Raw genomic sequence first — 27,081 nt, 5'->3', positions numbered from 1 at the left:
CTCATGGTGTACATGTTCTTACTCCCCATCTCTCTCTGTCAGAAATGCTTGTCTGAAGAACTTGAAATTGCTAGAGCTTCTGAGTATTACATTTAAGTTATTATTTTTACCGGCAAATCTCTGTTAGGCAGTTGGAAGTGAAAGACTCCTCCTTGTACACAGATCAGAATATTCAGGTAAAGGATGTACTACTCTTGCTAATTCTGTATCTTGAGAGAATTGTGCTATACACAATATGCAGGGCATCTCAGGAAACTCTTATCCTGGACTTCTGTGTAACACTCAGTACTGTTCTTGGATCAGTAAGATTGATGAATAATCATTTTGTGGGATAACAAAGTTGTGTGATAACCTACAGAGAGATTAAGTACCTTTTAATTAAGTGGTTTCAATTACAAGAGTTACTCTATAAGGAACTAGGTCAACATGGCAGTACATGTAAGAGACAGGCCATCAAAATTCTACTCCTTAAACAAATGACTGCTGAAAAGCAAAATTCAAAAAGTAATTTTGTATATCATGTAAAATACTCTAATAATAGTCCTCATTTTTTTTCCAGTAAGAGGAAAAATTGCATCATAAAACATGATAAAACTATAGGAAAAAGCCCCCAAACTGTATAAATATACATAGTTTGATTTAATAGATCTCATTTCACATGACAAAGTCACAATGTGACAGTCTGATTTTATTAAAATTCTGAGGTTCACACAAAACTAGATTATGAGAACCTAAAGATGTTTTCTTTGCAGATTGATTGGAGGAAACATAATACAAGAAATGGCAGGTAACCTAACATTTGAAAATGACTGCATGCAGAATTAGAGGTAAAGGAGAGGTTATGGCAAGGATGTAATTGGAGAGTTCATCTGTGGGAGTATTTTTTAAGAATACAAGAGTTTGGAATTGTTCTGTAATAGAGATGTCACAGAACCTGTGTACTAAACAAACACAAGTCAAGACACACATTAGGAAAAAATGCATATCCTAGTTATCAGCTCTTGAAATATTGTCTAACCCACCCAGGGATAGCTTCACAGCAGATTAGCTAAAAATCTTGCCAACTACCAAACTACCACCCAAATAAATTGTTACACAGCAGTTGTCCTTAAAACGTCAGAGAAATTCTCTCCCCTCCATACATCTAACTCCTAGGAAATCATTAGGGAAACAGTTAACAAATATATTAACAAATTTGAAAGACCCTTTTGGCCAGGAAGAGGGTTTGAATCCATTCAAGGAATGCCTCACATGCAAACCCAGCCCCCTGAAACTGATTCAGGCTTCAGTGTCATGGGAACCAGGTCTCGTTGGAGCCTGTAAGGGAAAAGGTGGTGACCGAAGGAGTCTCCCATGCCACAGCTGGCTGGAAATCAAACACAGCCACTATAGATGGAGACACCTCTAAATAACAGTCAAGGAGTTGTTACAAAATACTGCATTCACAGGAAGACATCAATCTGTACTTTATGCCAAGACAGCACAATGTACTTCTTGAGAGCTTCTCTAATGGGACAGAGAAAGCATTGGAAACACAGAAACATGTGCTACATCCACTCCTCCTCACCCTCCCCTTTCACAGTTAACTAAAGAATCATTGTCATTTATAAGGAAGAAGAGGATAAAGCAAACTTTGCTCTGAAAAGCGTTCAGCCAAGATCTAAGGATATAAGGGGGAAGCCAAAAAATAGCAGAAACTGCCTGAACTCAGAGTAACACCCACAAATGAATTGGGGGAAATAAAGGTTTTCTCTGGATAGGAGTCAGGCCGCCATGAACAGGAATTTTCAAACTGTTTTCATGTCTCAAAAACTCATTTTACCACTGAACTGACACCATATAATGTTCACACCGTATGTTTGTAGAAGATAAATAGTCTGGGATTTAACAAAATCAGAAGTCCTGCCCAAACTCAGTATTGTGCTCTTTCATAGGGTGGTGCCCCACCCCGTAGACCACTGGGCTTTAGGGAGAACTGCAGCCTGGAGGCACACACAAAATGGGATTTCTGGGGTCAGAAAAGGAATTACATGTCCCTATGATTGTCTGTCTTTTTTTTTTTACTGTGTCCCAAACTGGAGGCAAGACTTGCTACTCCTTCTTTCAGTATAGGCAACTATTTAGCAACAAATAAAATGTAAGGTCATATTTTTATTTTAATTGAACACAGCAAATGAGAAACTTCACTTGAAGTACTGATTTCAAACAATCTTTGAAAATATAACAGGTACATGAGAAAAGATTTACTAATGTAAAAAGCATAGGTGTTTTCTGTCTTCTTAGATCAACATTTCCAGAGTAATGACACTAATCTCCTTTCAAGTGTACAGTCTTCCAGTTTAAACAAGAAAACTCCCTTTAGATTGTCTTCAGTATCACTGCTAATGAAATGGGTCATTAGCTTTAATAACACAAATGTGTTGCACTAACCCATTCAGTGCTACCAGTGAACAAGATGATATTTTAAGAGCACACTTTGCAATGTAGCAACTAGTAGATAATGATATTTTTTTAAAAAACCGTTCCATGGAAATGGGCTACCAAAACCCTCATATCTAATGGCACTTAAATATGCCACAGGAAGGCAACAATAGACAATGTAATCTTAGATCCAAGTAAGCACAATTTAATAACTGAACCAAAGGATGTTTTCTTTTTTTAATACTCTTAAACCAATCTTTCAGAGACACTAAACATTTTTTCAGAGGTAAAGGAAGGGTATATGAAATTTATTTATATTTCCTCAATCTAATTCTGGATTTGTAATGCATAAATCCAGATCATTATGTAGTATTGATTGCACTGAGCTGGAGGTAACCACTGGGGATATTTCTCCTCAGAGTCACCTTTGGCTCGCAGGCAGCTGCAGTGAGGCACTCGGAATGAGCCCAAGCAAAGTAGAAACTCAGTTTACCTCTAGTGGAAAAAGTTCAGGCGATGGTGAAGAGAAAGAGAGCGTGTTCTGCCAGAGGGTTAAATCCAGAGTTTATTCCAGGGTGATACAGTTCTGAATCTCGGTAACTACTCCAACAGACCACGACCGCGTGCCTTCAACGCCTTTTAAACTTCCAGAGAGGTGGGAGGGAGAGGATAGGTGAGCTACCAACCAGGTGGGAGGGGGAGGGTCTCAGGGGACAATGACACCTGGACAGGCCAATGACTCCAGGTCTGAAAAGCATCTTTTGAACTTCTGCCAATCACACGATGCCCTTGCTGGAATGTGGATCTTGACAGACAGCAACTAGGAAGAGGGCAGGGGGAAGGGAAGGAGGAAGTAGTCACAGCTGAGGGACAGGATTTAACTTTACCCCACAACAATGTAGGATTTCATTTTCTACTTATTATACAAGAACTTCAGCAGCACACTTTCTCACACTTATTTTCTATTACATAACTTGTTCTTATGTGTTTTCTTAGTACTTCAATTTAAAGTAAATTGACTAATAGGTTCTCCTATACTAAATTGCACCATTTATGCATCAAGTCCAATGTCTTGCCTCCAGCAACAGCCAGCATTCAGCAATTTAGAAGGAAACTAGGAAACCTATATTGCTTCTCCAATTGCTGTCATTTTGGTCCGCAAGGGAAGTGTTTCCTGCCTTCTGAAGCAGTTCGTTTTTATCCCAGAGGTCTGTGAATCCATTTGTGCCAAAATTCATTCGAGACAAGTGTGTCACAATATTGCTAACACAAACTCAGGGAATGCTTCCATAAAACATGCATTTTTCGAAAGGTATGCATGCCAGACTCAGCACAAGGACCTGTTTGCTTCATTTTCATTTGCTCAAAAGAAAATCATATCTAGGTCTCTTCCTTCTCTTCCTTCTTCTTTTAATCCAACCTGCCCTTTTATACAGAAAAATTGTTAAACAAACAAACAAGACCATTTCATACCATAAGTGTGCCTTTTTCAGCCTGGAAGTGCAGGTGCAGTGTAAGGGCCTTGTTTCCTCATTTCCTTCTCCAGCAAATAAAGGCCTGGAAAAATCATTACTTTGGTGATCAAATTGCTTCCCCCATCCCAAGAATAATGAAAAATATGAGAAGAGGATAAAAGGTAAATTTCTAGGGCAACAGAGTAGCTATCAAGAGCAAAGGAGTCTTATATCACTATTACAAACTAGCTGGCATTACGTCGTTTTATTCAGAGAGAAACATAGAGCACTATATCTACTATTATCCCACTGTAGGTCTGAGGGTCAGAAATGTTTTTCTAATTCCTACCACACATTGCCTACTGATACTTTCTCTTATTTCTTAGTATATCAGTTAAGCAGCTTCCTTTGTTTGAAGTTTAGATCTTACTTCTCAATACACACCATTTCCATTTGAGCCTTTCTCTTCCCCCCAGTTAAGACCAAGATTCTCTGCTCTTCTTTACATAAACATGGTCCTGCTCCAGACTCATTTCAGCCTCAGCTTAACTTCCAGTTACTTAACTGGTCTGTATGTACCTGAGTCTTACACAGACATTTTGGATATTTACTATCCTCCCCTCACTCATTACGCCAGGTGGCATTGACAACTCAGAGACATTCTGTAATCCATTTGTTTTCCTTATTATAATATTGAGTGCTTTTATTTACATTTAGCACTATAAATGCAAAATATCTATTAATTTTAAAGTGATTTTTTTTTTTTGCTTTTGTATAATTAAGCAACAGCTCTAGTTCTGTAAGTTAACTTCTGCAATTTATTCAGCTTAGATCAATTCACTGTGCTGCTTTGCAGATCACAATTGTTCCTCTACCTTATAAGTCACCGGCTGTCTTCTTTTTTCTTGCTGAGGAGCACTAAAATACAGCTATATATGTCAGCATTAATTACACCAGACCTGTAATTGATGGAGCTTTCAGCATTTTAAAAATTTGTTTCCCAGGCCTTCATAGATCTAGTGATACACTTCCAATTGGCAGAAAGAAATGTGGCAAAACTTCTTTTCTTCCTTCTCATGTGCTGCATGCTAAGATAGGCTTATCTATAAATTCAGTAGCATTAATCATGTCCTCATTCCACTGAGTCATATTTATAAAGAATGTGTTATAAAAGAGACTTTTGGTAGCAAGCTTCCTCTACAGCTATTGCATTCTGCTGACAGCAGTATTATAATTCTTAATGAAATGTAAGTAATAAGAGTTTGCCTTTCATGACCTCAAAACAGGATGTAAAATACTAGCAGGAGAGGTGTACAAATGAATTTTATTCAAAGAAGAAATTTTTTTAAAAAACATACTCTTTTAATAGGCAAACTAAATAGAAAGAAAGAACACTATTAAAATGACATAAAAGGAAATGTTAAATGTTTTAATTTAATGAAAAATTCAGTGCAATTTGGATATCAGGAGACATTTTTATGCAGATAGAGTGTAACTGTATAATCTTACATATTATTCACATATGTAATAAGCACATTACGAGTTCTCATCGGGAAAAAAATCTTATTAAATCTTATTCAATTCTGTATATGATTTATGCTCTGCACTGCAATCAGATTCTTATAATTTTAAAATCAAGAATACAAAAATATATAATTATTCCAAAAAAAAAATAAGCAATTCTATTACTGCACCCCTCTCCCTCCAAAAAAACCTCTTTTACTGGCTAGGTTACAGAATTTTAATAGTTTGATTAAATTTTTTTTCTTATTTCAAACAGTCTCAAAAAATATGGAAGGACATTTTATCATTTGGAGAAGACCATTTTAAAACTTACTGGCATTTCGGTAGTTTTTAAAAGCTAATAGAAACAAGGATCATGTTAGCTGTCCCAGTGTAAAACCAGGAATTATTAATACCATTGTATCTTCATAAGATCAAAAATATTCAGTGTTCACAACCTTGATGTGTCAGTTAAAGTGATTTCTTCATATGCTGTAATCTGAAACAAGCAGACTGAAATTTCTAGACATACAGGCATTGAAATTAGAGAACTAGATCTGGGTCATTTGTTTGTTTTCCAAAGCACTCTGTACGGTATATCACATTTTAACTGCAGTTCGTGATAAATACCTGCTAAACCCCCGCACAAATTAAAAGCTTCATTAGTGTTAAAAAATTTCCATCCCAACTGCCATTCACTTGGCTTACAGAAACAGTCCAGAAGAGACCCAAGGTCTTCCACTTCTGTTGGTTAATCAAAACTTTGGCAAATATAGTAAATCAAAATATTTATTTCAATAGATCTCTTATCTCACTAGCCTTTTCTCAGTGTCTTTACTTATGTCTTAAATGTATTTAATAAAAGAGTTACACATGGGTATATTACTTATGCTATCATTCTGCTCAGCATCCCTAATTATGGACTGTTTGATGTTATACAAAAACAGAAAAGAAATTATGCCTGCCTTCAACCAGATTAAATGGAAATTGAAAGCAAGACAAAACCAGGAAAGGCACAGTATGCATTTCTGAAATTATCACAGAACACTGACAATTGAACTGTTTTCAAGGTTGTTTTTTATATAGATGCTACACAAAAGTGAGAGGAACCAGAGAGGATTATACAAGTCATTTTGGAAAAAAAATAGCTGCATGTTTAATAAGTGGTGATGAAGTCTGAGCCAGATGGTAACAGGTCAGCTATTACCACTGAGTGAAGGACAAGGGCCCTGGCTATAACCTCTGCCTGAAAATTGGTGCATGGGGATTTATTATGTAGCAGGGCTGATGTAGAGAAAGAGGAGGCATGGATAGAAAAGCTGAGTAGGAAAAGAGTATGTCCAATATCTCAAATCAAGGCCAAATTAAGGAGTAGGGGGTAAAGAAATATATAACCAAGGTGCTGGACATGAATTACTTACAAAAACTAGCATAGGAGGTGGCAAGTGCAAGAAATTGTACAAGGGATGGAGAGAGGCAAAGAGAAAAGACAATGTGTGCTCAGAGAGGAAAAATAGGGAGGGAATGAGATACCATTTCAGCAAGGAAAGAAAGCTTGGGAGCAGCCATATTCAGAAAGATGGGGAAAAATAGAAGGTGAAATCTCTGAATCACAGACACTGAAAACAAGAAGCCCAACATGTAAAACCATATAAAACCCAACACATGTAATGCAATTTGCCAATTGCTCTTTTTTTTTTTAATATTTACATGTATTTAGTCTCTGCCTTCTACATTATCATAACCAAAACTGCGTACCCTAAACTGAAGCAACTGAAACTTGTGGGAGCAAAGGGAAGGATACACTACAAGAACAGATGAACAAAAAGGCTTTACATATTGCACAGCAGGTAGTCAATATTCACACTCTGTGTTTGGCACACAGTATAAGGTTGTGAAAATTAACAGGTACTGAGCATCTGGGTCTAAACTGGCAATTCCACTTTATTGATAAAGTGTATCAATACTAAAATTGAAAATCTGCATCTATATTCTTAGTGTGGAAGGGAACTGAGTGATTTTTTTTTAGGTAAGAGGGATTGCTGCCAGCTTAGAAGGCCAGAGAGAATATTCTAATATCTAAACTTCTCTCTACCCAATTAGTTATTAAAATCACAGTAGCTGCAAACAAGGCTTCAAAATATTACAAGGATCATGTTAGACACATGGATCATGTTAGACACATCTGCATCTAATGTGCTTCTGTGAATTTCTGATGATTCTCTAAAATAATCATCATCAAAAAGCAAACCAATGGAGGAAATATTGAGAAGCTGACAAAATTTATTTACAATGGCAGTTAATCTGATACTTTTGAAAAGTGAATTAAGTTGGCACTGCAGAAAGCTATAGGTCTCTTATCAAATTCATACCATATGCAATCACTTAAAAAATAAAAACAACATTCATTTCTGCAAATAAAATAAGATCTCTGCCTGTTAAAATTAATGGTCACCTGTGAAGTAGGAAAACTCAGGTAAGCGAAACTGCTGGAAATACACTGAAGGGAAAAGAACATGTTTTATTCCCTTCTTGATGTGTGAAACTTAGGAAGAGTTAGAGGTAACAGAACCTTAGAGATATCACTGAAGATGGCTTATCAGATAAATGCAAACCAAATCCATCGAGCCAGCTATATGGCTTTCACACATTTTTAGATTAAGTGAACACCTTGATAAAAGGTTGAAACCAGAAAGGCAGGAGATGGCAGAAGTACAGCGGTAGTCAGGTGTCACAGAAACTGCTGTGAACTGACAGCAGTAACACGAAATTAAAGAGCACAATTCAGTCACCAATCCACTGATTTTACCCATATGGGGTGCTGTGGTTTAAGTTGCACCTTACATTATATTTAGCCTTTCCAAACTTTACAAATTGCAATTTACCTGGTGTCATCAAGTGGGACAACGCAGTCTGCACACACGTGCAGTCACATAGGTGACTTAGGGGTGTGGTTGGGAGCTAAAAGAGCACTTCACATACTACCTGCCATGACAACTCTTACTGTTAATGCTCTAAATAACAAGAATGAATTGCTCAATAATGAATAGATATTCATTAAAGCCATATAACCAGTGATTAATTATATGGCTTCACAAGAGGAGCCCTTTTTTTTTAACCTACAAAATACTGTACATCAAGTGATAGACATTTATGCTTCTAAACAGATTAAAAAAAAGTAAATAGCCTCTCTGCTGAAGCTAAGGGAGAATCACAAGTGTGTTAATTGCTTAGTAGTTGCTGCTAGGCAGAAGCACAGGAAAAACTTTCAAATACATTCAGTTACCAACAACACAAGGTTTTATTTATTTTCCTAATCCCTGGAAACTAACAATAGCAACAACAAAATTCCTGATATTGTGAATATTATCTGTTCACATTATGCAATAAACAAGATGGGTCAGTCCTCAATTTATCTAGATTTTTCTCAAACCAGAGAAAAACCTATCAATTGGAAACCAATCCATTTCAGACAGCTAAAACCTGCAAAACCTGCCACTATCCAGACAATTATCCCTGTGACATCAAATTGCCAAATAAAAGAAATAGTAATGCTTACTCTGTATAACACAGATTATGCCTTTTTGGCTCCTTCTGGAATTAAAAACACTTTAAATTACCCATTCAGCTTCCATCAGCAAGACATGTAGAACTGCAGGGGGTTAAGGCTGATTCTCAGAGCCAAATCCTGTGCCTTATGCACTGGATGTTTTCAGCATGTTGTTTACAACAAGCTTTAAAAGAAGCAAGAAAACAAATTGGTAATAACTGACCTCATAAGAAACATAGTAAGAGCACAGAATCCCTGTGCATTTTACTTAAGAAAAAAAGGGCAAAAGAAAATGAATGCAATATTTTAACCTCAAAATAAGTGTTTGTACCAGAACATATCTTGCAGGGGGAAATTTTCTTTCCCCCTTTTTTTATTGATGGGTATCCTTGAAAATTTTATTACAAATTGCATCATTTACAAGATGGTTATTTAAACATAGAAATTATACAAAAGGGGTCCAAAAGATGAAGTGTTGTCTCTCTGCAGATCTCAGCATTTACAGTTTTAAAAAGTAGGAAACATGCTGTGAATGCAATGAACAGAAAATATAACTGAGAAAAAATAATCTGTTTATGGACACTTTTAAGACATAAAGAAATTAATTAACATATACAAACATACACACACAAAAAAAAAAAAAAAGAAAAGAAAAAAAGCCCACTAGAAAATACACTGTTTACTTCTGGAATTCTGTTTTTTAAATGCAGAATCTACTATACAGAAATACCTCTTGTTCTGCAAAATGTCAGAACAGGATTTTGTTAAATGTGGATCATATCTCCATTCTTTTCCTGTTTGGTTCTCTCTATTTCAATTACTCTGTACAAAATAATTGCCATTTCTACAACACTTACACCCAAAAGTTCGAATTTTTAGCTCTGTTAAAAATTAAATTCTCCATCACCCTTCAGGGTGATTAAGCACTAATCCATTTTAATTTTTAATTTAATTATTGATGCAGCCCTGTAAGAAACAGACTTCCAAGGGGATAATTTTAACCTAAATGAAGATGTAAGGATTTTGGGTTACAGCGGGAAAGATGCAAACTACACCTTGTCTAAGGAAAAGTGGTACTGAAGAAAAGGGTTGGTATCTTGCAGATGTGACTGTGTCTCATAACCAGGCACCTTGACTGATAATTTGAGAGGTCTGCTTAGTGCAATAGTTCATCTTCCTTTTCTTTATATCATTAGGCCTGCTATTAACACTGAACTGGCTCCCATTAATATTCTGCAAAAGTGTCTCAACAAGTCCAGTCTCTGAAACCTCTCCTCCTCACAAAAAAAAAAAAAAAAAAACACTAAAAAAACTTCATAATTCAAAATTAAAAAATGTTCATAATTCAAAAAATTATGGAGTTTAAGAACAGAATCCATCTGTACCACTGAAGTTTTTTTCCTCCGTCTTGGACTGCTTTCTTCATTTGAAAAAGTAGCACCATTAACAGAACTGTACTAAGACTAAAATGCTATATTTAGATATCTGTAAATTGACAGACCTTTTGATAATCTCGAAGTGTGAGAAAGCTTGATTTGCTGAGACATCAGTTGTGGCAATGTATACAATATTCTGCTTTAGGAAGTGAGCAAACAGACTTGAAATAGCAACATTCTGAATTTAGGAAGTTTACTTTCCTTATCTTCACCTCACAGAGATGGAAAAGCTTCAAGTGAAACATAACATTTTAAATCGTTATGCTCTGTTATGACACTTCTCCAGAGGTCTGTTTTCTTGTGGCTGTAAGTTGGAAGTAAACAGTATAGAGAATACTTACTTCAGTACAGCCACAGATCAGCTCAGTAACATGCTCTTATGCTGGGGAGTCAGCAGCACAACTCAACAACAAAATGTAAAACCCTGATGCCTCTGGTTTAGGGTATCAGGAGACATCTGGACATCTGGAACCATAAAGCTGCCAGAAGCAGGCTAATGTTTTTTGCTTGGCAGAAGGCAATTAAAAGGAAAGCTTTCTGTGAAGATGCCAACATTTGGAAAATGTTCAATGCCAACAAAGTGGTGCAGAGATCTTCACCTTGATAGCAAGTTTTGACATCCCATTGCTGATGGTCGTTTGATAGCTGTGTCCTCTGATGCCTGCAGTCACAAACATAATGGATATTATAATTTATTTAGGTGGAGCCCTAGATCAGAAGGAGACTCAAGCAGAAATCTAGGGCAGTCCTGGAAGGCACAGAGGGGTAAAAAAAACAAAGATAAAAAGGAAAAAAATAACACTGGTAGGAGAAAACAAGTGTTGACAGTAACTGTAGGTAAGAACAGACAGTTTTTGATAGCTTCATTGAATATAACAGATCTTCCTTCAGCTGTGTAGTTGAACTATGGATAAAGGAAGACATGATGAAAACACCAGGGTAAATCAAATGCTGAAATGTGCAGAGACATAATTTATATGTCTCATTATAAAACATACAGAAGAAGTTACAGCTGTTAATTTTAAAGCATCAGTTTATATGCTTTTTTCCAGCCTCCATTGAATCTAGATATAGTAGCTATAGGACCGTAAAAAATGTTACGAACTGCCAGGTTTTTCCTCATCAACGCACGTGAAGTTTTTTTATGATATGAAAAAAATCTTAGATTGCAGCATCTGATATTTTTTGCTAAGAATATAAGGTAGTCTACTCTGTGAACCTTTAAAGCTTCTCTAAACAAGCATAAAAAATTTGTTGTTCCTCTGTTTTCCTGATTTCGTTCCCAGATAAAACATTTTAATCCACTCTCAATTTTGCTCTCTAATGTCTTGTCCTCATTGCAGTCACTCTTAATACTCACTATAGAACAACAGAGCAAAATTAAGCCCATTATATATACATTCACATTAGCAGATGGGATTTCAGGTGGGACTCAGAGCAATACAATGGTACAGAGAAGAAATCCTGCAGAGCATCCTGCTCGGGGGTTTAGCAGGATGACTTTAAATCACCAGTGCCCTCTGCTGCTCTCAGGATGGTCTTTTATATCATGTTGTTTTTCCATTCTCCCAGGTTATAACTTTGACAGTCCTCCAAACCGTCCTTAATTGCTGCTTCCTTGCTGGATGATTCACGACTGCTGTGATTTGCAGAATTCTGTCCCTGTGAGACAGAATTACAGCCTGTCCTACCCCTGCAGTGACACGGGTGCGTTGCTGAGGCAGGGCTTGGGGTGATGGCCTGGGAGCCAGGGCTGTTGCTACCCTGCTTCACAGCTCTGCCAGGAGGGCTCAGCCTCTCCAAAAGCAAAAGCTTGCAATGTTTTCAAGGAATTTTACTGCTTGTCCCTAAAGACGATGGGTAGAGAGGGAAGGTTGTCTCTGCTTTTGCCGGGGAGGCTCAGTTTTGTAGGGAGGATCCAGTGCAGCAGATAGACTAAATCTAATAATATGAAATATGAAGGATAGAGAAACATGAGTAGTTACAATTTCATCAGCTGCACAGAGTAATACCTACCTAGGGGGAAAATCAATCAGATAGAGTCTGATCAATGTTGTCTTGATAGCATTAGCTATGTGGCTTATAAAACCTTTGAGGAGATGGTACTTGTTTTCCTTACCTGTGTAATTCATTTATTAGCCTAAATTTACAGCTGTCAGCATTGATTTGAAGCACCAAATGTAAATGAACACACATTCTGTGGGTTCCTAGGACAGATAGCTAAAAGCCTAAGCAAAAAGTAACAAAATAGCTAAAAGCGTAAGCAAAAAGGAATTTTTACACAGAGCAGCTAACTAGTTTTCATTTCATTTATGTATACATAAAAATAATTTAATTTGTAGAAGGAAAGCTCTCTGGTCAGGAATTCTGAGTTTGGCTTTCCTTTCCCTTTCTTCATAAGGAAGTATGTAACTCCCATCCGATCCAATAACTCGCACTCCTCAAAATAGGAGGAATGGTCAACTTAAAGTGAAAGGACATTTTTTGTGACTGTAGGCTACATTTATGTGCATGTCCAAAACTTTTCTGCACAGTCATTTCCACTGACTACCAAATATGACAATCTGAACTTGTCTGGGACACAAAATAATGTTAATTGCAATAATTATCTGGTATGCCCTTTATATAAAGGTACAGATGAGGCCAAGAAAGCCTTACTTTTCTATTGGGCCAAATATTGGGTCGACTCATAAACTAATGTTGTTCCTGCTTAAAGTAGGCATGAGACAGCTTGGGTGCCCCTCAATTTCGTTGAACTGGTATTCTCTGCTTTCTCTTCAGGCGTGGCTCTTTGAGGGGTGCAGAGAAGCCTTGATTTATTTGGCAGGAAGGGCTGCTGCACACAGACACTGCTCACACACTGAGGGAGAGATTCACAAGTTCCTCTTCTTCTTGGTCTTCACAAGTTAGTGGGCACTGGGGGAAGCTGATGCCCTGATGTCCGTTATGCTGTTCCAGCTGTTCTCTGTGGGGACCTGATGTCTTTCAGCACAGGGTCCAGTTTATAACAAAAGGTTGCTTCTGTCCAAGGCTGACCGTGTTCCAGAACAGTGGGGTGGGATATGTGTTTCGCTGTCATGCATCAATAATTTGGTCCTTCTACACTAAGATACAAACACCCCCTCCAAATAAAATCATTCCATGCTTTCTTCTGAAAGTAAACGATTTTTTCACTCATTTCCCAAAGCTGAGGTGCCACCCTTCCTATGTATTATGATTTGGTCCTTGTGGCAGTGCCAGACCACTGCAATAAAATGTTATCAAAGCACAATGCAAACTGTTGTGTACATTCAGTGGCCCACAGAAAACATAAAGTACTCGGACTGGTATTCAGTGACTATGGCTTATGAAGTATTCTCATAAATTATATTGAAAAGCAGAAAGAGGCTCAGTAACCCAGGCAAGTTACTCCAACAGAAAACAAAACAAAGCACTCAACCCTTGCTGACTTTCAAACCAACAGACCATATGCAACTATTATCATGCTCCTCAGAGCTAGTATTAGAAAATAAAACTGGATTAATCTAGTCTATTCTTTGATCAAGAAGTCAAGCAACATCCTTTTCTTGCATTTGAATGTTTGCATGAGTGTTTGAAGACCACCCAAGTTAGACTGAAAAAAATTTCACATTTCCTGACAAGTTTGAGTGCTCAGTTACAGACTGTTTTAAATGGAATGTTGTGATGGTATAGGTCATAGATTTTCGGACACTTTTGCTCAACTCTCATGACTTAATTGCCAAAATCAGACAATTCCTGTTGTGAACATTGTAATAGTCTAGTATCTGGCATCTGTATTTTGACAAAGGTAAAGGTGGCTGTTGTCAACATGTGTATCACAACAATTCTACTCTTTTCATTGCCACTAACCCTTATTGTGTCTTGTTCATGTTGAAAATCAGCTTAATATGAAAGCATTTTTTTCCCTTACCCTCTTGCAAAAGAAATAGAATTTTAAAAAAAGGAAAGGAAGAAAAGTGAAAGGAAGAAGAACAAAGAATGAAAAGGGGAAGACAAAATTTGGGAGCAAGGGAAAAGAGCCTTATAGTTCTTCAATAGGAAATTATTCAGCGTGGGAAGAAGTTCTGCTCATTTTTTTTGCCAAAAAAAAAAAAAAGAGGAAATATATGTCCTGGGGCATTTTCAGTTGGTGTCTTCATTTCATCAGATATATGCTAGAATTTTAAACATGTGCAAAGACCATGAATTTTTTTCTCCCAGTCCCAGTTCCACTCTAATCTTCTCATGCTCATTTCTGAGCTTAATCTTTCAGTGAATTTCACACCAAGAGACAGATAGAGAAGGAGAGCAGTTCAGAAGTCAATGTTTCAATACATAGGCAGAAAGTAGAGCTGTAAGTGAATTAAAAGATTATGAATAGGAAAATTCATAAAACAAGTGCACATTGGAAGATACACAGGAAAAGGGTTCCAACCTACTTGGTAAATTCCTTGAAAGGAATTGGAAATTTCTTTCCAGTTGTGAGGAATATCCTTAAACCCATTAAAACACTTTGTGTTTCATATATTTGATGCCATGCAACCTTGGCAGGGCTCTTCTTGAAAGGACAAGGGAAACAAAGATTCATATGAAGCTCACTAGAAGACTTTTTTATCTCTTCTGTTTTTCAAGAGAAAGGATTTTTTTTGTAATTATGCTGGTTTTTTGACCTTCCATGCAAAGAAGAAATATTTCAAGGTTTGTAGCATGGAGAAACAGCTCATTATCTCAAGTTGTTTTTTATATGGTTTACACCTTTACTTGTATTTTTACTTCCAGACAAATTATTAATCAATTCATAGTCCACCATTATCCCCCTTAAATTAGTGGGATTTGATGGAGATCTTATCTTTTCATTAATATTAGCATCAAGGAGTCTAATTTTGTAAAAAGATTTTTTAAATGCCAAAAACATTTATTTGACGGGCATGGGCATGGTCTTGCCATTCATTCCATTGCTAATCACTTCCATTCATATCTGAGAAGCCTGCTGTGGTACCTTTCACTTGGTGTCACCTTTATTTTTCCAGCATTGTTTTCCTGGAATTGCCTACCTTTGTCAGCAACAGCTGAAGACTTTCCCCTGATTCAAGTTCCTTGTCGCGCTACCTCCTGCCCTGTGTTTGACTCCTTTTTGAGCTCAGTGTCCTCCCTCAAAGCTCCCTCTTGCTTTCAGTCTGTGCCTTAAACCCTTAATTTTTGTTGACTCACAGCATGGTTGCTGTGAGCTCTGCATCTGCTCCTACCCCACGCTGGCAGCTGAATTCTTACAGATGACTGTTTCCAAGGGAGACTCAGGCAGAAACTTAAAAATAACAGTGGAGCAAGCTATGCAGGGCAGCCTTGAGCGTGCGCACGCAGCGGCTGCCAGCCCAGCCCTGCTCCAAAGCTGCACCACTCAGCCACTGACCCAAAATCTGAGCAGATTCAGGCTTCCCTCCACCTAGCCAAGCCAGCACCTGCACCAACAACGTTAGCCTGTTAGCAGTTCTGGCCAACTTCTACTCTGTTTGACCAAACATACCACGAAGGTTGACAATTTCCTTGCTTATAAGCACACTGCCTCTGGGCTACCTGAGGCTGACCCTTGAAAAAACAAAAGTGGGTGTTTTGTATGCAAAACTTTGAAGAAAATTAGGAAAGATCTGCATGAGACAGACCTCCCAGTTTCCCAAAAAGACAAAATCAAAACCACAACCTTCCTGTCTTCCTCCAAAAATATCAAAATTATTTTTGCTTTTTATTAAACAAAGAACATGGAAAACAGGAAAGGTTAAGAAATTTTGTAGGAAAACAAATTAAAATTTCAGGTTTTCCTTGTAACCTGAATGGTTGGAAGAATTATCTTCATCACCACTACCATGTATTTGTGAGACAATCATACAAAAAATTCCTTTCTTTACATTGTTTCTTGTATGACTGTAAAAATAGTAAACTCAATTATTACCTAAGACCATTAAGAACAATGTCTGAATTGTAGCTCACAATTTGTTATCATATGAGTGCAGACACCCTCAATTACTTTAAACAAAGAACAGCTGTGTTGTTGTGGGGTAACAATTTGCTTCCCATTAATAATTAATTTTTAACAATCTCACAACACCAGCAAATTAATTTTTAAAAAATAATTAGTTATTGCCTAATAAAGAATACTTATAAAGGGAGCCTTTATGACATTTGATTTGCATTGTACATTTTCATGGATGCTATTTATTTTTGCTTTGTGTCACATGAGGGAAAAAACACTTTTTAGGCAGCAACAGCCTTCTTGAGGTAATCAAATCCATATTCAGTAAAATCAGGTATTTTTTGTATTGTAAAGTATTGGCCACATTTTATAAAAACAGTAATTTCTTTACATAATTTTAGTTATTGTCCAGCTTGTTAAATATTTGGCTGAGTTGAAGACAGAGAGCAATATAAGGCAGTTTGCTCTAGATGTTTAATAAGAGGGCATTTAAAACTATTATAGCTGCCATATTCTTCCTATTGCCCAATGCTAAGCATTGATCCCTTTCATAAACTGCACTCCTAAATTAGAGGTGAGTCGAGGCATTATTTTATTACCCAAACTTTACTAGCACTTCCTCTTCAGAAAATTTTAATGCTTCAGTACTTTGGGGATTTAGGTGATCTAGAGCTTTTACTGGTGGTAATAAATTCTTGGACTGAAAATTAATATAGATTACAGTTTAAAAAATTTCAAACTGAAATGTTTCAGTTGCGAAAACATACTTTAAAAAACACTTGTTTGGAAGTAAAGTATGAGGAGAATAAACTTTCACCCCAAATTGAAACACAACATTTTTTTTCCATATACTTGTACTTGTTGCATGTGATAGGGAACCTCATAAGCTTCGTTTTATTTTGAAACAATAAAACAACACAAGAACACAACAAAACATTTGGATAAAATGAACTAATGACAATAAGTCTGTGGCAAATCTCATTAACCTGCTATACAACCATATGGAAATCATTCCCAAAGATACCTCTGCAGAAAGCTCAGTGGAAATACACACATTCTTCACATTGTTTCTTATCAGTTTTTATTTATTGCCTAATGAATACCCAAAATTTATAAAGCACACTATCTTCAATTTCAGAGATAACACTTAATATGCAAGCATAAAGCTTGAATTCTCTCCTTGATGGATATCATATAAAACCACTTAGCTGAAACACTGGCAAGGCCATAAAAACATTTTAAAAATTGTTACAAAAAAGACAGTGTATAATAACATAATAGAACCTTTAAAAAAATTTTTGCTGATACAGAGGAATCTCTTAAGAATATCTTGAGATCCTTGTAAAAGTCATTGTGTTTACAAAGTCAAAATGATTAAAAATAACACAGTGGATAGACTAAAGAGACAGCAAAGAAGCTAAGTGATTTATTTGTTTCGGTTTGGAAAGAGGAAAAAGGGAGGAAATGTCTTGTTTTAGTGCTGATCTTAAAAGATAATGAAGGTGAAGCATTGACAAATGCAGAGACATAAAAGAACAAGATAGAAGAATTCTAGAAATTGTAGTAACATAAATTACTGAGGCATGATGCCAGAGCACTGGCAGAAAAGAGAAGCAGAAACTTTTGAGCAGTTATGCTCCAGTTCACTATCCCTGGACATATTCTGGATGTGGAGTGAGGGAAAAGAGCCTCCAAAACCATATTCAACTCTTTTATTCTACGTAATGCAGATGAGACTCATTTCATTTACCATAAAAGGGATAAGTTCTCCAAAAAAACAGCGAAGTAGATTCAGTGAATAAAAGCATAAAGAAAAATTATTTCCTGGATGCAAACAACTCATAATGACCAAAGTATGACTGAATGATCAGTGCTTAGCAGAGAAAAGGGCTAGAACTGCTAGGTGAATAGTGGAGACAAATTCCAAGAGACCTGTGTTATAAAGTTGCAACTAGTTAGTTTCAGACCTGCCAACAATTTTTCAAATCATGGTTTTATTTCACCAGCATGAATGGTATAGAGACATGCAATTATGAAGCCCTTAGCATAAATCCACCCTTGTGGAGCAGTTTCAACACCTCTACCTGCACAAAAACTTCACAGCACTGCAGAGACCACCCACGACCAGGCAGCCACAACTAACCAGCTCACCACATGACTCCTGCTTCTGGTTCCCAGTCCAAACCTCACTTACACAATTCCTCATATACCTTTCCCATGCTGGAAAAACCACAGAACTCACAGAAAGGCCAAAACAGGATGTAGAGAGTCCCCAGGGGAGTGAGTCCAACCCCATCTCCAAACCATCAATTTTGTCCAAAATGGTTTCACAGGTAGACAGTAGGGTACTCCAGCCTCACTCAGTCCCACTCATCTGCCACCACCAATAGATTTCTCTTAAAGAAGGAATTAAAAAGTGAGACCATTTCTGTAGCATATCTCAGCATTCAGAGCTGCTTTTAGACATCCAAGGAACCAATAAAAAACATCTTCTTACAGCACATCATCAACAACTCCTCATATTAAATCTGCGTATTGTTATGCATATTGTGGTCCTGACCATCCCTGCTGCAGTTACTGGGTTTAAAGTAAAGACAAACCTTGATTTCACCTTAGGATAGCAAGTAGCAAATCAGCCTTTATCTGTTGGCAGCAACTGGTTTGCAGAGCATTATTCCACATGCACTAATGCCAGTAGAGTAATAAACTTTCCTGTTGTAAAGTGGAAAAAAACATACTAACCTGGCCAATCCAGTACTCTAAGCATATATTTTTAATGGAAAAAAGTTTGTCTAATAGCATTTAATGTCAGTATCGATGGGACAAAGATTAATTCTTAATTTATTATTATTAAATACATCTATCAGCAAGCAATAACAGGTGGTGAACACAATAATACATCAAAATCCCAGAGAAATTATTTTGATGAATGCCATTAGCACCTAGCAGGTCTCACTCATATTTCTCTACAGCATGTGCAGCAGGACATATTAGAATGTTAATTTGGATACAAAAATAAATCTTCCAGAAAGTTTTCCATTTGCTTGATTGAATGTTAAGGTATACAGGAGGCAACACTTAACAATTAATGTCAATTAATGGTAACTCCTCAGTTACCATTTCCTAGCTAGCATTCTTGCAAAACCTACCCTGTGTTAACTCCCATATCAGAAGATATAATCCTAAAAAATAATCACAGCTAAAAGTGGAATTTTTCACACACTAGTCAATTACTTTGTCCTTGTTCTGGATGCCTCTGTTATAGTAGTGCAGTGAATTTAAGCTGTGCAACACAACTTAAATGCTGTGTTTCTGCATCTCTCAGTCTGCAGGTATTTCCCTGCAAATACCAAGTCTCATGTAAACCCATGTTAGCATCTGATGGGCTGCACCAATCAGTCTCTCACGCGGCTGCTAATAAGCTTCATTCTGAAGATTCACCTCATGCCAGTTGCAGAACACAGTAAGTAGGCTTCATAATTTTTAGGGTTTCACAGCATTACTGAGTCTTACAATGGGTAAAATCAGTCAGCTGTTCAGCCTTGACAGTATAAAAAAGAAATAATGGATCAGCAACATCATGCAGGGTTTGTTTCTAGAGTGGAATACCAAAAAAGGCAGCTATTTTTCTTTTCACTCTATTCTTTAGACAGATCAGTATTAACCATGGATTCACACCATTTGCTACTGTTGGAGAGCCCACTATTCATCAGCAAAATGGCTTTTAGGTGGCTCTACCCTAACAGCCATAAAAAAACATACATAAATTTGTCTTTGTCCTTTGCAAAGCTTTGCATTTTCCACTCTTTTGTCTACAAAGCAAACTAAAATGAAGTCAAGGATGTACAATTATATATCTAGATGAAATGATCCATGTAACACTGCTCTTAGGAAGCAAACACTACTACCAGACTGTGTTAGGGATGAGTTCCATGTTACTGACTCTGGTACTGCTGGGAACAGCTTCTTACTAAAATGTTTTTGAACTTGAAAACCATCTGGACGTGATGCTGAGCAGTAGCTGTTAGCACCAGTTATGTTCTAAGGTTTGTCCCACCTTGCAAAATACATCCACTACATTCTGTTGGCCCACCTCATGCTAACTCAAACTGTTCATTTGGATAGTCGGGTTCTGCACAGTACTGCATCTCCTGACTAATCCTACTATGAAATATTTTCATTCTTGTTGATAGTCCAAGGTAATTCTTTCCAGGTGCCGCATTCAGATTTCATGTACTTTTCACTGTGAGATTGATTGTATCATTAAAGCTATTTTCACATCCTTAGAGTTTTGTTGTTTATTCCACCAGACAAAGCAGGAACGCATGGGATGCACTGCCATTTCTTCAATAAAGCATCTCAAATATTCTACTATGAAACAAGGATGACTAGTATGAATTAATTTGATTGTGCTTCCAGGCATTCTACACATTTTTTACTCTATTTCAATAGGGAAAATGTAACTTCTCTAGTACCAGCATAGCACCTGTAGCATATAGTGTGTCCTAATAGAAACACTTACTAATCTCCTACAAGGAGATTAACTGCAGGAGGCCTAACACCTAGACTTAAATCGTCTGTATTAATATCTTTACTTTTTTTTTTTTTTTTTGGCTAACATTCAAGGCAGTGCTAACAGATATCACAGCTGGTAAATACTGAGGGGAAAAAGCTAAAACATCATAATGTATTTAAATGTAATGTTATATATATTTTGTTACTATAGTTGTGGAGCTCTTCTGAAATGCAAGTTCATAACACTAGCTATTACATCAAATATCCCCAGACCCCACAGAATTTGATTCTTAATAGAATATTTGCTCAATGTAGCAGATTTTAAAATTCAGACATGGACAAGCAATGACTGCATACAGCTATTAGCCAATTGTAAAAATCTGAAGGCTCTGAAAGATTTGAGTGACCTCACTAAAGTGCTGAAAATTTCCAGCATCTGGAATCAGTCAAATCAATCAATCAGTTTCAAAAATATTTAATATTTAAATTTGAAAATATATATCTTCAATCATAGATACATTTGATATTATATATCAATATAATTCTATAATTCTGAATTCTATAATATACTCTCACTGGCATTCATATACAAATTTACCTCCTAATTTTTTCATTGTATTATAGCTTCTCATTATAGAGTTAGTAATATGTGCAACTATAACAAACTTGCTTATATCATAGCATAAAAAAATCTTAGTACAAAAAGGTTATACTGGTATCCTGCCTTTCCTCAGATTTGTTTGAGGCAACTAGGGATTCTGCAAGCTGGGACTCTAAACAACTAGGGATTCTGCAAGCTGGGACTCTAAAAACTTTGCATATTTTTCTGTTTTATTTCATGAGACTCTTGCCAAAGTCTCAAAAACTTAAATACATCTTTTTGGACATAAGTGTGCTTTCTGCTTTCCCCTACTCTTCCATTGTCCACATTTGAAAAAAACCCTGGGAAAACAGACTAGATCTAAATAAAAAACTAATTTTCTATATAATATTCTTTACCAGTCCGTCTTTATAAAATATGAGTAAAGCTGTTTGATATTAGTGCTAGACAGATTATAGCTGAATGAAAATATTAAAAACTTTAAACATGATATCAAATATTATTGTTGTATAGTATTATGTAGAAAATATTCCTCGACAGAGCAGGAGTTCATGCAGTACATAATCTTGGTTTGGTAGAGCAGACTTCATTTGAGTTTCACACCCAAATCCCTCACAACACTCACAGGACATCTACTGGAAAAGCATCACAAGGGACCATATTCATGCAAGTACCCATGCACTACTGCTGAATGGAGAGCACCTCTTTTTTAAGAGCCTATTATTGTTTAACCTGCAAAGGTCAGGTCTACGAGGACATTAAGCTAAAACAATTTTCATCACCCATTTTTTCATTAAAACTGCTGCATTCTCCCTGTACAGGTCTGATCTGGATGAAAAGACTTCAGGGCACTCTTTGAAGTCTTTATAGAATTTCAAGTCTGTGGCCATGTGCATAATACATGCTATTTTTTTCAGAGAAACTAGAACAAAACTGGCCAATAACTGTAATAGTTCTGTAGCTAAAAGAGCACTAATTTCTTAATATTATTTGACATTTCTGGTTTTGAATGGCCATAGGACCAATTTAGTCTACCAGATTATAACATAAGATAACCACATGGTATTTTACTGCTTCTTTTTGCTTTTCTGATCATAATGACATCTACAGATCAAAAGTTTTTTCTATTAAAAACATAAGAAAAATATTAGGTGGACATTTGCAGTGTTCCTAGGACATTGGCTATCAGGCATGCCAAATCATTGTTAATGAGATTAATACTATCTTACTAAATGAAGCTAAATACTCCTAAAACACTGGAGAAATAGACAAGGTACAGGCAAGCTGTAGGGAAGTACTTGGACTGCTGGGAGGAAGGGATCAGCAAAGAATGGAAGTTTCAGCAGCTGCTCCAGAAGAGGAAGAACCACTATACATCCTGTGGTTCCATCTTGGTACCACCAAATTTAAGGGTAGAAAAGTTTATGAAAGAAACTTGCTGTTCATCTGGAACTGAAATAAATGAGATGAGGATTAACTATGTAGAGTCAGGTACTTGTTGAACAGAATTTATGAACCACAGGATACTGTTGTTATTGGAAAGATTTCTGATATTGTGAAACTTCTGGTCATATTATGATTGACCTTATAGGATTACAGGCAAATCAAGAAGCACAGGTTTTCACCTTTCCAGGAAAAAAATAAAGCTAAAGGAGATCTCCAGAAGGAAGAAGAACACTAATGAAAGCAAAAGAAAAACAAAGGTTTGTTGGTCTTTGTGTTTGGTTTTTTTCCTAAGATATCATGATTATTAATTACATCATTATAACTGACAAGAATACAACTCAGAAAAGAATGCAGGTTTGAAAAAATTTGAAAATATCAATTGAACCTGTCATAAATGAAGTGCTGGCATCAGAAGAAGATAGAAGAGTGACTGATAAAAACCCTGAGGTACTGTTAATGAGAGTATTCTCATCCCTGGGAGTAGTGATGTTCCCAGTATTTGGAGGCAGGGGTATGGCACTGACTTCAACTTTGTGTAGTCTTCTGCAATACAGCAACTACAGCCTGCTTTTGAGAGAAAATTCATTGTTTGCTTGCATTCAGAGTGAAAAGTGCTTTACTTTTGGGAAGGAGCTCAGCAAAAACAAATCAATTAGCAAGGGTCCACAGAGATTCCCTAAAATGCACATCAAACTGAAAAGAAGCTACTCTTCTTATGCCTCTCTGTGTACTAGTTCAGTTACAGAAAACAACAAAATTAATATTCATATTTTAGATTCAAACATTCACAAAATGTTCAGAGGCATTTCTAATTTGAATTTGTATATTTTGTGTGTTGACAAGGGAAAAAGTAAAGAAAATGTAGAGGATCCTATAACTCACCTGACTGAAATAATTAGAAGAATTACAAAGAGCCTCAAGAAGGTAGTTCTGAAAGTAGGCACAGACAAGTTACTTATAAAAGGCACCTGGCTTTAGATACCAAAAGTGTACCTAAATAAGCATCTGTTAATAATATCTACAAATATATTTTTGCCACTTAATTATCTGAACACAGAATGTGGTATTTCATGTCTCAAGTCATACTCCACTGACTGTTGCTTCACATGTGGCAGTGGGCAGCAGGTAAGAGAGAAGTTACCTCCCCAGATCCAACATGGGTAAGTCTGCTTCCAAAATACTCTGACAGTTTAGGAATTCCTTTGACCGTGGTCTAGAAAAGCTTGAGAAACCAATGGGGTTCAGTAGAGGAGAGTAAAAATGGTTGGCAGATAGCAAGAAGCTGAGGGAAACAGGCTTGCATCATATTTGTCCCAGCAGGACTTTGTAGATTCCAAAATACATGTTTTTAAGTGTACAACTTTAACCCTGAGAATTGCTCTACACAATGCTTGTAGCTGAGTGTCACATGAGGAGATCAACAGCAGAAGTCTTGGAAAGACACTCCAAGACAAGACTACCAATATCTGGGTTTTAAGCTAATTTTCTTACAAATTTTTAGGCTACCTCAGAGCAAAACAGAGTTTGCAGGTAATATGAAACAAGAGGGACTTGGCAGTGGAGTGAGCTCTTGGCTCATGAATCAGAAAGCAGACAAGCCCAGAAAGAAAGTTTGGTAAAAATAGGCCATTTAATGGTTCAATTTATCTCTTACTGGCAGGGACCTGAGGAACAGTGGCCATGAGTGCCCTTCTTCACTTCGTGCTTTGCCCTCTATGGAGCTCCTTCCATCACTGCCACAGCTAAACTAAACACTGGCATTAATTGCAAAGCAAAGAAACTGTACCTCATCCACATTTAAATGACTGACACTCCATTAGAGAAACAATTCAGTCTGATTGTTCACATATTTTGTCATCTCATGTTTTAAATGGCACTCCTTTCATGGTCATTCTTTCATTATTTTAAAGATTTCTTTCTGACACACTAAGCATTCATTTAGTTGTGCATCTCACTGGAAAAAAAGAATAAGGAATAAAGCAGAACAGTGTTCCCCTAATCTGTTTTAGCAAGAGATTATATTAGTCATCAGTGTCTGAACCCTGTATAGTTTCCATTTCCCTCCTTCATTGTAGATAAAACAGAGCTGACAATACATATTTTTCTTTGTCAAAACATTTCCATTTCACCTACTTTTCAGTGCACAGACATCTTAAGAGCCATAACTTAGGCCAAGATTAAAGCAAGGTTTTTCTTGCTGTCTTAGTATTGGAAAGGTACGTGCACTAGATTCTTAACAGGAGTATACTAGCTATGAAACTTGTCACAGATAAAACAGGATTTCCCAAATGATAGTGTCATTTGGGAAATGAGAAAAAAAATAATCTAGGCAGTTATCAGATGAGAGTGAGAGGGCTAGGCCAATACTGTCTTCTATATCTCATCATACACATCATGTTCAGCTGTTTCAAAAGTCATTCAAGCACATTATACAGTTTTGGTTGGCTGAAATGCAGTGTACACATCTTATTCTACTTCCTTGTCTGATGATTTTTTTTTTTTAACTTTTAGAGAATGGCCAAAGCAGACACAGATTGTTGGTGCAAAGCCTTGCCTTGCAGCAAATGAGTCATGGCGCTGAGAAATGAGTCTTCCAAGCCTATTTTTTCCTGAGGATTAGGTAAAGAAAATCACAGTAATCTACAAAAAAAGCATGCACACAAATAAATTGTTCTGGGTCCCAAATGTGAACTCATAATACAGTTGTCCTTCAAATAGTTTATTCTCAGTGTGAAATAGAAGGACTACCAATAAATCAAAATGCTGTGTCTGCACACTACACACTGCTGCAAAATGAAAGGCAAAGCAAAAAGAAAGAAGTATTGGCCAGTCACAACACACAATTACATTATTCCTGAATTCTACATGTAAATAGACACGAAGCTGACCAGGCTGATGAGAAAAGCACTATCATGGCTCTTGTATCAAGAGCAAAATGGCTACTGTGTGCAGAAATAAGCACAGAGAGCAAACTCTGTGGTTTCCAAAGTGAAGAACTGTGAGTGGCCACAGGAAGCAGGGGTCAGAGGAGGGCAGTTCTGTCCCTGGCCTGAAAGTGTGTCTAGCCACAGGAGCCAGACCCCCACATGGCAGACTGAACAGACATTCCAACATACCAAGAAACACACACTTTCTGCTGTGTGTTTCTCCCTGCTTGTACTTCTACCTTTCATTGCAAAAGTACACCTCTCTCAGCATTGTGAGACCTTGAAAAAAGCATTCAAATTGTTTGTACAAACAATGTATGCCTGAAAACTGGAGATGCAGGAAGGGAAAACACATTTAAGCAAAATTCCAGTATAATATTTTTCTGGCTCACAGGTTCGTCCCTCAAATCATATTCAGTTCAGTGAATAAAAGTATTTATTTCAAATTATAAACTTGTTAATTTTTTTCCTAGCTGCAGCCTGAGCTCCCCTGCCCCCCATGCATTCCAGTATTGGTACTGGCCTAGAGGGTTTCACAGACCCTTTTCTACCCCTAAGTATACATTGATGGTATGAAACATTTTGCACAGCCATCCTAATGATTGCCTGCTAGATGAACAATTATTTCATATTTTTCTCTCATTTTAATTTATAGTACTATGTGCAAAGTTCCTCCCATTACCGAAATGTAGACTTTTTAAATGCAATTTCTTTGAAACTGAGATAAATGGATTTACAATCCTGTATCAATTTGGATATGGGTCTACCACTGTCAAATCAGCTTAACTTTTAAATGTTGACCAAATCATGTCCTAATTTTCTATTTCAGATTCTATGTAAGAAAAATCACTTATTTTAAGAATTACTTTTTCCACTTAGTCCACACTGACAAATTAATTTCACACAACGTCATGTTAAATCAGATTCAATGCCTCATTATATTTCCTAGGTTCATGTTTTCTTGTCTGCAGTTGCCTCATCCTTATATGATTTTAAGTTCAGAGTAATTTCACAGAAAATCAAAGTTATTTACGTAATATTAAAACCAAAGAACTATAGAGTAATCTTGGGTGAAGGGACCTCTGAAGGTCTCCAGTGCTCCAAAGGAATCAACCACTGCAGATGTAAATTTATATCTCTTCATTTAATGTACTGACAGCTATAAATTCCACCTGCAACAATGGCATGTTCACCTTCTGAATGCCAAATCACAATAAACCTTTGTGAGTTACTTTTAGTAGCCCATTTTATTTGGATGAC

Source organism: Serinus canaria, chromosome Z (genome assembly GCF_022539315.1).
Source record: "Serinus canaria isolate serCan28SL12 chromosome Z, serCan2020, whole genome shotgun sequence".
Taxonomy (NCBI): Eukaryota; Metazoa; Chordata; class Aves; order Passeriformes; family Fringillidae; genus Serinus; species Serinus canaria.
This window is presented reverse-complemented; position numbering follows the sequence as displayed.